The sequence below is a fragment of the Nomia melanderi genome, chromosome 1 (genome assembly GCF_051020985.1).
Source record: "Nomia melanderi isolate GNS246 chromosome 1, iyNomMela1, whole genome shotgun sequence".
In the NCBI taxonomy this organism is placed as follows: Eukaryota; Metazoa; Arthropoda; class Insecta; order Hymenoptera; family Halictidae; genus Nomia; species Nomia melanderi.
This window is the reverse complement of record NC_134999.1, coordinates 229,682-242,422: the sequence shown is the minus strand read 5'-3', so window position 1 is coordinate 242,422 and position 12,741 is coordinate 229,682. Positions and strand designations below refer to the sequence as shown.

Below are 12,741 nucleotides of genomic sequence, written 5' to 3'. Positions count from 1 at the left end.
TTTCGGCTCCATTTTTGTGGTGGGTAACTGATAGAACCTCATTTAATCTCACAAGGAGGCGTTACAGTGAGTACCACATCGATTTTGATAAAATTTTGCTTAATGAATCCAGAACACAAATAAGCCGATCCGTATTTGGTAATTTTCATCAATATTTAATATGTAAAAAGATATTTTCCATGTAATTTTTTCGGTTTCGAGAGATACTTAAATACTTTACTACTGTACCAACAATTCAAATTCGTCCGGAATCAATTTTTTTTCGTTCTGTTTCAATAGATAAATATTTTCCTATTATTTCTATGCTTTACCATTTTTAATTAATTTTATCTGTTTTTCCTTTTTCTATTTTATTCTCAATTAGTCTTTGTCACTTCTATTATTATTTACAATGTTTGGAATGGTACATTTCGTAGAAGAATGAAAAACATGAATATGTAGGATGGAGCGTGATGAAGGGCAAGCGTGGTGAATGGCTTAGGAATTACTAAACGTTATGTTGTATTCAATTTACTGGTATTGGGAGTCTCGGGAGCACTGTTTCAGGCGATCGTTCACGAAGGCGACAAATCGGCAACCCTTTTAGTCGTGGAAAATATCGACCCTCGCGCTCTAAAACAGCGGGCCCTTTCTTCTACATTTTCCATTAAGGCTCCAACAGTTTTGCCCTTTACGCAGGCACCGTAGTTTATGACCTGGTCTTGCGTTGAAGTGCCAACGTAGGTGGTCACGCAAAGGTCGCCCAATTGACTACGCGCACTCCGCTCTTTCTCTTTTCCCCCTTTTCACAAAATGCCTTCAAATACTTTTTACGACGAAATATTTAATAAATATCATAGCTGTAAGAAAACTTGGCCTACGTGACGATGTCACGAAAGAAAACACACGCGCCGGGGTGCATGATCCGGATGTGTCGTGGTAGGCATCACCACATACCCCTTTTATCTCATTTGGGGATTGTCAAGTGGAGGTCTTTTCCGAGGTTGCATTCCAATCTTCCGCCTTTTTTCCGAACCTAAAACAACCTTCTGTCTATGCACCTATTATGTATCCTGAAAATCCCCTTTTCCTTTTAACTGTCCAGTTTTCCTTTTAGATACCAAATTTATGCATCCGGTGACAAAATTCACCTTTTCCAAAAATTCAGGGACTGCCGCGATGGAATTCCAAGATTATAAAGCCACGTTCCCAAAAAAACGCTGCAGCCCTCAGTTCTCCCAAATTCCCTTTCCCACACTCCTTTACATAATCCTTTAAATACGGAGGAAAAACGGAAAAGAGGAGGCAGTTTTTCTTTAGACGAGCAACATTACGACGTTTGTACTCAAATATTATACTCAGCTCAACTAAATAAAAACTCGTGCTCCAAAACCAGCGAGACTTCCTCCCTTGAAACACACTCTCAGAGTTACCTCGACAACAGATGTAACCTGACGCCGGAAGATCGGGTCAACTCCGATCAACGGAATAATGCGTCACAGCCCTTGAAGGCGATAAAGATGCCGTCGATGCAGGGTTGAAATCGAGTCGAGGATCACGTCCTTAAGAGCCTTGATTCCGAGCCGAGTAATCGCATGCTTCGCGCCTTTTTCAACGAGACATTTTAACGTAGCCTTTAAGCATGGTCCTAAAATCGTGCGTCTTGTAGATATATATATATATATATATATATATTATTACGGTCGATATGGTTCTGTTCGTTTTTATTTACACAGCATTACATGAATACTTTCCCTTGCCGATGCTGTCTGGAAAACATACAGTGGGACCCCGAATTACGTCCTCTAATTTTACATCGTTTTGCAGTTATGTGTGTGGTCCCACGCAATGCGATAGTCAATTGTTTTTAACGAATATTTCTCGCTCCACGTGGTTAGTTTTAACCCTCGGAGTAGCGGCGCACTGCAGACCGTGCCAGAATTATTTCCGATCCAGCACCGGTTTTCGCTAATGCATCGACTGTTGCTCGAGCTCCCCACCAAAGTAACGATCGCTCGACTCCGAAATCCTCACGGACATAACTTGTGCATGGAAGTTGATTTCGAGTTATATACATATATTTAGGATTCTTATTTTGCATGTGTTGAAGGAAAAACGCACAAACACATCAAATCGTTTAGCGAACAAAAGTTTCAGACGAAAAGAACAAAAAAAGAGATTATTGATTTCTTATAAAACACGTGTAGGGCTACTAAAATAAAAACTAAGTTCGTAGTCAGGTTAAATATATTTATTACGCGATGTGGCTGTAACGAGGAACGGCGACTAACTGCTTTTCCTCAACTGCTTTTCTAAAAAGGAAAACTCTTCAGACGAGGGCGTACGTAACCCAGGTCATGGTGGTCCCCTTGGTCATAAATTTGTCAATGAGCCTGGACTATCTCTCAGGCTCCCAAGTATCGACACGCAAAAGGGCGAACCGTTTACACACGTAAATACAATGTTCTTTTTTTATTGCAACCAATTAATCATTTGTTTACATCTTTACAAACAAATGTGTACTTTGTTTCTGAACATATTAGGCAGAATATAAAAAAAAGAAAGTGAATCTGCGTCTTCTTTCCATTGACAAAAGTTTAAGACTGTAGAATAATGTTGTAAGACCAACTCATCGACAACAGCAACATCTCATCACTCCATAAACACATAGAATCATCCGGCAACAAACATCCTAATCACACTATTCAAACGCCTGCTCATCTAGTCTCCTGTACCTACTGACTCATCCTGTCCTCTGCACTCTGCCCTTACACTAGGCTTTGTATTTCCATTACTCACCCCCTGACTCGATATATATATATAAAGATGCATCTTGCCACAAGGCATAGAGAACGACATTACTTGTACTTGCGTGCGGAACTGATCATCACATAATAAAGTCTCCGAGTTTATCTTAAAAGTGTTGTAATAATTCTCTCAACCCGGAATTCAACAATGATAGTAAAAAATAAATACAAGGAGAGAGATTTTAATGAAAATATTTAGTATTCCGTCCAAAATCTATCATTTTTTATAAACTCTGCCGAATCTTTTTGGCATGGAATCTATTCATTTTTCACGTTACTTTACTGTAATATTACGGCTTGGAAGCCGTCTCTATTGTAGAGTACGAGTCGTTCAAATTTGTTGGTTTATAATTGCGTATTGCTCTCTTTACTCCACAAGTTCTCAATGGGATTTAGATCGGGTGACTGCGCGGTGACGGTAGAAGAGTAATATTCTCTTCTTGAACAAAATTTTTCACAATATCTTTCTCACAATATATATATATATATATGTTTCGGATCGTTGTCTTATTCCGACGCGTCGAACCATTTTCGGCGTCGTTTTACGAAGTCTACCACTCCTTGGTCGATCGGAATACGTAACAAATTTTAAAAACTTATACCATGCTTGCAAGCAGTCGGACACTGAACTGTTTGATCAATTTCAGTTTTTGAAAAACACGAAAACAGGTTTAGAATGATGTGGGAACGGATGGCGATAGAGTTAAAAACTGGGGAGTAAGATGCACTATTATCATCCGACCACCTTTTTTGGGGGATACTCCCTACAATTATCAGACTGAATAAAAAAATAATCTGCATAAGATTTGAAATTGATCGGACAACAGAAAATAGTACCGCATCACGTTTGAAAATTTCTTACTTTTGCTCTTCGTTTTCCTTCATTAGAGTTCATCGTTAGCATTAAAAATTTTTTTCTCTTGGACATTATGTTTGTTGAATTATTACTAATGCTAAGCTAGCAAAAGCAAAAATGCCCAACGTTCATATATTGTATCTTTAGCCTAAACAAAGGCGATAGAAAGGCAACCAGATGTGTCTGGATTTTTTCACGCGAAGTCAAGATACTTTTCTCCTGGCAAGGCCAAACACGATCTTGTAAAGAAAAGCGAACCCCACCTTACTTTTGAGTGTTCCGTATCATTCGCATTCGGGAACTTGAAAGAGCTAGACGTGTTTTTCAAAGTCGTTATAATAAAGTCACACTGTAAAATATATATAGATATATGTATATACTGTTTCATTATTTAGTAAAAAAATTACGGACTCAAAAGATGTTTTTTCATTATTTTATCAGTCCCACAAAAATTGTTAAAATTTTCGACCGAGAAAGTGTAAGGCCCCCTTAAGCTAGATCTTGTAAATACTGAGGAAAATCTGCAATGGCGAACAGTGTTTTTAAACAAGTGATATTTACGCGACCCTTTGTCAGTTTGCGTAGCAAGTTTTGTACACTAAAGTTTAAGTGAAATCAATTCTCTGAAGTTTCTTTTCTTCGCAACGCTCGACCAGAGTCGCTTCGCCTACGATAGATACAGGCGCCAATATATGCGTCTGTCCGTGATCATTACTAAAAAGGCGTCCGCCCAATAGCACCATACACCGTATGCAGTAATCGGGTCGACCATCTCGATGAATGTCGACATTGTCCTGCACCTAAACCTCGGGTTGCATCGTGTTTTCACATGGAAATTTGTTATGACGGACTTCTCAAAATCGATTAAGGGCGTGGACTTTCCGCGGAAGTACGGTTTACTGATCGATATAAAAAATAAACGGCTCATAGATAATTCAACGGCAGTCTGAAAAATGCACTCAATCGGTATACGGCATATTGCCGGAAAAAATAATATCATAGCAGGCGGTGCCCTGTCACGCGTAGAAGATTTTCCTAACGCAACATGTGTTGACATCACAAAAATTGCGAAAGTACAGCAGACAGACCAAGAACTTCAATGTCTCTTGCTATCTAACACTTTCTTAAAATTAAAAAAGATGCACTATCCAACACCTACAACAGAAGTAGAACTGTATTGCGATACCTCCACGAATACCATTCGACTATATATATTTCAGACAAATTTAGGCGTATAGTTTTTAATAGTTAAGCAACAAAAAAACTTGTTACCGACCATTTCATTTAGCCATCTATAAACAAAGATTGTTTAAAATGATCAAAAGAATGCATCTAGTATCAAAGGAACGTTGAAGATAGAATTAACAAAAGCGATAGCAATAGAAATAATCGTGATAAATAATCGTGCAAACAACAGTAACAACGATAACAATGATAACAACGATAACAACGATAACAACGATAACAACGATAACAACGATAACAACGATAACAACGATAACAACGATAACAACGATAACAACGATAACAACGATAACAACGATAACAACGATAAAACTATGAAAGGGATAAACGGATCAAACTATTACTAATATCTCATTAACTATCAGGCTTAGGACGTATGAAGGTCGACACTTTTATACTCAGAATTTGATACTCTATCGATCTATTATATAAAAAGTAGGTCATTCCATAAAAAAAAATCAAGGTGACCCTGAAATCTTTAAAACACGTCCACCCACAAAAAAGCACGCACCTTGTAAGGTGTGCTCTCTGATGCTATTTAAGTCCCACGCTTCAACGTTTTCATAAACTGTAATTTTAAGTAATTATTCGAGGTGATCGCGATAGATGCCTCACCCTGTATACTGAACAAATTGAAGATCACGATATTACTTTCTTTTAGCAAACGAGATAAATCAACTTACACCATATGAACGTGTAGAACATCGTTGAAATTAAGAAAAGATAAATCCCATATATCGCTGCGATATGAATTTATTTTTGTAAATCTAGAATAACTGTTAAACATAGAATTAAAAAGTTGAAATTGTCCGAAATACGTTTAATAACAATAGATTATATTTTTGTATCGATATATTTTTTAACATTTGAATCATTTTAACCCGACTGTTTTAAACAGGATCTAGAGTAACGAAGTAAGCTGTAATATAATTTATAAAAGTTACAGAAGTATAACTAATACATTATAGTTTCTAGGATTTTAACGTAGTTTAAGATATTTTTAGCTGAGTGTGGTCGAAGGGCCATAAAGGAGGAAGGCAGTAACTTTCGAGGGAAATTAGCTTGCGCAATGTCGCAGGTCTAAGGTTTCCACTTGAATCTTGATGAGATGTGTTTCAGAGTTTCTTGAGAGGGCGAGTTAGAAGAATGATTCTAGGGAAAGAATGATTTATGAGTGCGAACGTTGAAAAGAGAGTTTAACAGAGTGAGTCATACGTTGGCCTTCGTTAGTTGTCTACTAAGTTGTACAGTTGTATGCTGCTTTTACCTAGTTCTTTTTATTTAAACATTACCTGTTCTAGTATTAATAAACATAGTCATTTATTAGTTTTCTTATATTCTCGGGTGTTACTCCTGATTCATATACATACACCATGATATGTTAAAATTAGAATAAACACAATAAATGATGTAGACGGATTCCTCGTAACGCCGAACAGCACCTAACATTGGACATAATAAAAAGTATTCTGGTTTTGACAAGTCTCAGTATTGAACGAATTAGTAGAGAAAAACATTCTTTGTCGCGCACAATGAAAACGCACTGCGTTACATAATTTGAAAAGTATTATAGATTAATATATATTATGTTTTTGTAATGAATATATTTATAAAATGATTTTCATATAGTTTGGTAAATGCTATTTTAAGATTGCTTCGACGGAACTATACGCATATACACAATAATTGTTCAACAATTTTAATTATTTTTGGCTTGTTCTATCCCTGAACTCTGGACACATCTGTTTTCCCCATTCCTGGACAGTGGTACATCATATGAAACACTATATGTCATAAAAAAGAGGATATGAATAAAACATTTAATTAAACTGGCAAAATGTGCAAAGTGTCAATAAACTGTTCGCCAATCTGTCACTGAAGAAATTACATGTATAATTTTGTTTAAAATGTAATCATAAGGACTGGATTCAATGTTTCAAACATTACAAATTAGTTCATGAAATTGGTTAAATATTTCTCAATATTTAGATAATTGTATTTACGAAAACTGTCAATTATTTTAAACTGTCCGACGATAGAGGCCACTTTTTGTTTTGCGAAGATATTAGGTGCAAGTTTATTGCACATTTTTTATAGTAAATATATTGATTGTGACTATTTCATTTCTTCCATTGTAATATTCAAGGTTTCTTATACACATTAATGCACAAAAATAATTTAAAAGACATGTATAATTATAAACATCTTTAAGAAAACCTTAAGTGTCCATGGCTAGGGTTATTCTTTGTACGTTTATTATGTATGTTTGATTAGCTCCGTAACACATGCCTCGTGATTTGTGGCTTTACGTATTGCACTTGTGCATTTCTCAAAGGACCACTCAAGAATTTATGAGTTAATTTAGTAATATTTGGTTTATTTACAAATAAGGCTATGTATTGTCTCATGGAATTCAAGTTAAATTTGTTTTCCCATAATTGAAGCAATGTACGTAGCAAAGTGTCAGTAAGTTAGTATAAAAAACAGCAAAAAAAGCCCTTCTTCTCATTACAGATGGACCTTACTCCCACTCCTACTTTATCTGCAACTTTTTCGCTTGGAGTGAATAATAGTGTGGCTTTCCTGTACTGACCCAACAACAACACAATTTGCCCTGGAGTTGGTGACCACTCACCAAATGGTTCAATACGTAGAGCACAAATTTCCAACCACACCAAGGAAATTTACAAAATTCATGATTCCAAGGGACAATTTTCTCTTCCACTAGAAATTTTATCAAAAGACCCTGGCTGCCAACTATGAGACAATTTAAGAATCACCTAATACGTCTGTGTAGCAAGGTAATATAGAATGTAAATTGCAGAAATTGCGAAGGGAATCATCCTGCAAGTTACAAGAGCAGTATAATAAGAAAGGAGTTACCACGAAAACTGTTTCTTACTCTGAGGGAAAGGACAGAAAAATCCTCAGCCGCAAGAAATAAAAATCACCTACCACACATTGCAGTATTCAGTTCAACACTAACTCCCTCCTATAATCACAATCAGTTTCAGTATATAAGCAACAGGTCCTATACACAGGAAACTGCTAAATGCAATACACAATAACCACATCAAACATCCGGCACTTACTCAAATACCCAGTTCAAAAAATACAGAACTCATAACCAACATGCTAACAACACAAATTCAACAAAGAATTTTCATGATGGAACTTTTCACAATAATTCAATCAAAATAGCAGTATGGAACAGCAATAGATTTCGGATACACCAAACAAAGACAATAACTACTCACTGTAGGAGGCAACGAAAAGATTAAGAAAACTAATAGTACCGACACTAGCAATAAGAAAACTTCTTTCGAACAAGCTTTAACATTTGCAGAAAACCTTCATCAAACATTCCAACCAAACAGTGTAACAATGAAAGTAACAACAATAATGACAACAAATTATAACACTGATAACGAGGGACAAAACAATACAATACTCAACACTACAAGCAGAAAAATAAAACAAATGATCTCAACAATAACAATTAATAATACTCCGGGATTTGACTTAATCAATGGAAGAATCATTAAAGAACTTAGAACATTAGAATAATAACAATAATTTACAACACCATACTCAGAGTGCAGTGCTTCCCAACGAGTCTTCCTCGTGCAGACCCATCTCTCTTCTGCTAATATTATTTAATATGTTTGAAAAAATATTTACATTACTTAAATCAGAATTATGGAAATAATCAACAGTAAATAACTAATACCAGACCACTACTTTGAGTTCAGAGAAAAGCACGCCGCAACAGAGCAGGTATACAGGCTAATTAATAAAATTATGTCTGCTCTTGACAGTCAGAAATACTGCATGTTACATTGCCACAACTTACGGAAAGGTTCTTGTCCCGATCGAAGGAAGATGACAAGGCGAGAGATAATGACTATTACTTTATTTTATACAAATTGAACTTTGTTGGTACAAATACTGATGGAATGATTGGATCTTTAACGTTTAGTCGTCTCGTAGCGTTCTGCTGGTCCTCGTCGCGTTTCAGTTTATGTAACCTCGGGTTTTTTCGTATTAGTCAGTTGCAGTTTTACGTGGAGAAAAGCTGTATTTTGTTATTGGTCATGGGTGTGTTTATTTTACTTCTTGAGGTGGGAAATTGTCGAAGTCTAGTTTCGTCTTGTCTCGTCGTTGTAGTGATTTATGATGGTAAGTCGCAAGTAGCTGTTGCGTCGCATGCGGTCACCGGGTGTTTTATGACCCAGGTATGGAGGCCGTAAAAATTAAGGAGATTTCGGGAAACGTCCCCCCCCTCTCTCTCTCACTCTCTCTCTCTGTGCTAGCTGCGTGATTGTAAATTATACTTTAGGACGCATCTTCGTCGCCTGTTTATTTACGAATACGCCCCGAGTGTAACACTGCACATGTTTTTTTTCTGGCGTAGAGAAAGCGTTCGGTAATGTTTGGCACGACAGTTATTAAAAATAATAGAATAGCAATTTCCAGACGCATTTTACCAATTATTAAAATCCTACCTTAATAATAGAACATTTTACGTAAAAATAAAAGATTAGAACTTAAATGTTCAAGCAATAAAGACTGGAGTACCACAAGAAAGTGTATTGAGTCCAGTGCTTTACACTTTATACACAGCAGATATCCCAACAATACCAAATACCACACATACATTCGCAGCAACACCAGAATATTAGCAACATGCGAAGGTCCACAAGTAGTAGTTGAAATATTAAAAGATCACATAAGCTTGATGGAAAAATGGCTGGTAGATCGAAGAATTAAGATCAACTACAACAAATACAATCACATTACTTTCACTTTTCATGAAGGAATCATCCCAAAAATCATACTCTACTGCAACAGAAGAATACGATTCAGAACGTACTGTGAAGAAAAATCAAGCAATCTTTGAAGGATTCGAAGGAGAGATGAAGTCCCAACTTCAACCCCATTGAGAATTTATGAGATTTATTAGATGTGAGGGTTTCACTGAATAAATAGAACAATAAAACAGTTTTTTCAGATGCTTACATGTAACGTTCAAAAGCGTCAATGAAAAATAGATCGAAAAATTAATATATAACTTGAACTGAACTTAATAAAATATTAATCTTACTACTTATTTAATTTCTAACAAATGTTAGTATGATTCCACGTATTTTTGTCCATCGACAAACTGTTGATTTTTGTGTTTAGTATCGTTTACTTCTACAAAAATGTAAATATTATTTTGAATTTTGCACTAAATAATCTGTGTACTATGAGTATATACATATAATAAATGAAACTTGAAGATGTTCCACTAATATGAATTTGTTTAAGTTGCATTGATACCTCTTATCATCACGTGTCCATATACAGGGTGTTTCTAAATTATTGCGCACAAATGATAGGGCGTATACAACTCACTAAACTGAGTTACAAGGTATGAAATACTACATGTCAGGAGGGGGAAGGTATAAACCGTTGTCAAGGTACTAGCATCCAAAGTTAGTTTGTCAATAGTGTAAGAAGGCAGGTGTGAACGTGGCATAATGCCAAGAATGCTAGTGCGAACGTGGTGTGAAATCAGCTGAAAAGAAGAGTAGAATTATCCTAACCACGCAACCGTCAACATCAAATTTAAACCTCTATCATGTTTTTCCACCTTCGACTCGCTATCGTCTACCTCAATACAACACAAAATTTAGACAACTTTGGTTTTCCTCTGGATCCGAAGAAGATTCCACCCTCTTTTTCGGCAGTATTCCTCCCGCGTGTTGTGACAACATAACATTATGCAACAATAAAAAATCATATTTCTTAATATATTTCGTTTTATTTATTTGATGCTACAATAAAATTTGTCTGCAATATGTTATTCCCATTCTCTTTAAACTCAAGTACATACATGATTTTTATACATTCTTAATTGAAGGTTTGGAACACTTAAAAATATAGTTGGTACTAAAACTATGCACAAACTAGAAAGATAAATATAGTATTCAGATTAAAAAATGTAAAAATGGAAACTAATGAAAGCATCAAAATATTTCTGACCGTAACCAGAACCACAGCCATATAAAAATGCATTGTTGGATCATGTTAAAAAGAAATTGGATACCATGTGGTGCACAAAATAAATTCCCGACCAGAAAAGATTATAAGTCTTAAAAAAGCAGAAAAATATATGATATGAGAAGCACAAACAAATTCTATTGGAAGGAAAAAGTAGTATAAGATAGAAAAAAAGTGACAGAACACAGAATAAGACAAATGCCTGACAAGATCGAAAAGCATGTAAAACACTACAGGGAAATAATAGGAAATGCAATAGGAATAAAATCAGCTTTATATGTCAAAGAACTAACGACTTGGTGAAACAATGCTTTTATAAGAGAAATAAACGTAATCAATTAGGATTAGGAGGATATCACCAATTACAAAGCAACTTTAAAAATGAAGAGTCATAAAGGTGGGCAGGCAAGTATGGCAATCAAAAATAAAGTTTAATATTCATTTAATGTATACCAGATAAAAGAGAAAGGCATAGAAAGTATTAGTTACATATGAATTATGAATTAATATTCGTGGACATGTCAGATGATTCATCACATCAATATTTTGATAGATGAAAAAATTTGATGGAGAATAATAGATAATTTTGATGAGAAACAAAATGTAATATCAAGTTGAAAGTCAAAATGATAGAAGAAAATAGAAATGTAGGTATTTTCAATGTTTTTTTACATACCACCTGTGTCAGCAAATTTTATCTTGGTAAAATAATTAATTAATTCTGGGATAATATTTAATATGGATGGACTAAATATAAAAATTGTATGACAGCGGTAGTGAAAGTAGAGGAACTAGGCATTAAAAAATCATTGAAAATAAAATACAGTATACACAAGGAGATAAAATGGTTGACCATAAACGGTTGGATTACATTTCCGAGGAATATATGAATATAATGAACAAATACAAAATGGTAAGCAACTTCATTTATAAACAAGAAAAACTAATTTTCAAGCATGTACGAGGTATGTTAAAAAAGTCAGAGGACCTTTTTTATAATTATTTTATTCTAAGTTTTATAAACATCTATATGGAATCCTCTTTAAAGCACTCTTTTTCAGATTGTATATAATTCTGGAATCTTTATCTTCAGTTTTCAAGCCGTCTGAAGATGTTACAATAAAATTAAGAAAGGCCAATTGTAATAAAGAACATTGGAATTCTTATTATTTAACCGTAATGTAGTAATAGAAAATTGCATATGGATAAAGGTGAATGGTTACTCTGTACATGTTTATAGAATAAAGAATTAATATTTTGTATTATAGTTTTTAGTATTTTTGTATAAAAACTAAACATTTTGGCATATGCACTTTATTAATGTGCTGTATGTGTCTAGCAAAACAACTTTTTAAATCCGTTTCGTACCATCTGCACCTTACAGTCTCTAGAGACAATAGATATAAAACAGTCGATATTTTATTTTGATTAAACAAATTGAATAGAACAATAAATAACAAGAGTGACAATGATAGAGAGTTAACAAGTAACAATTTTTAGTAGCTGTTCAAACAAAAAAGAGTAAATTGCGAAAGGCCTGTGCCATATAACTCTGAAAACAATGAAGTTACAAAGTATACCAATTACACATACTTACCAATATTTACAGGGTAGAAAGAGAACATATCCGAAAGTATGGAAATGACAACAAGAGCATACCAGTATATACAAATGCTACTTGAAATTTTCCACATAAAGCAAAGTCATGTACAAAATACAAACAACTCTTTGAGATAGGAAAATGGTGAACGGATTAAGGTTAAACGTTAAAGGTTAAACAAAAGAAATTTTAATTAAATTAGTATTATC

The 12,741-nt window shown here is 34.7% G+C and overlaps 1 protein-coding gene and 1 long non-coding RNA gene across 5 annotated transcripts in view; one reads left to right on the top strand and one right to left on the bottom strand.

The window, feature by feature from the left end:
- LOC143174630 (uncharacterized) overlaps positions 1-10,222 on the bottom strand; it is a 58,020-nt gene extending 47,798 nt beyond the window's left edge. The window contains exon 1 of the mRNA XM_076368606.1: positions 10,210-10,222. The gene's annotated coding sequence lies outside the window, so the exon portion shown is untranslated. The remainder of the gene's footprint in view (positions 1-10,209) is intronic.
- Positions 10,223-10,243: 21 nt separating this feature from the next.
- LOC143174632 (uncharacterized) lies at positions 10,244-12,685 on the top strand. 4 transcript variants are annotated; one of them, XR_012998836.1, is made up of 4 exons: positions 10,244-10,349; positions 10,793-11,337; positions 11,486-11,845; positions 11,994-12,199. It is a non-coding gene; the product is annotated as an uncharacterized LOC143174632 (long non-coding RNA). The 4 variants fall into 4 exon arrangements; XR_012998839.1 differs by having other exon boundaries at positions 10,286-10,300; XR_012998832.1 differs by lacking the exon at positions 10,244-10,349 and adding an exon at positions 12,542-12,685 and having other exon boundaries at positions 11,188-11,337; positions 11,994-12,143.
- The last annotated feature ends 56 nt before the right edge of the window (positions 12,686-12,741 follow it).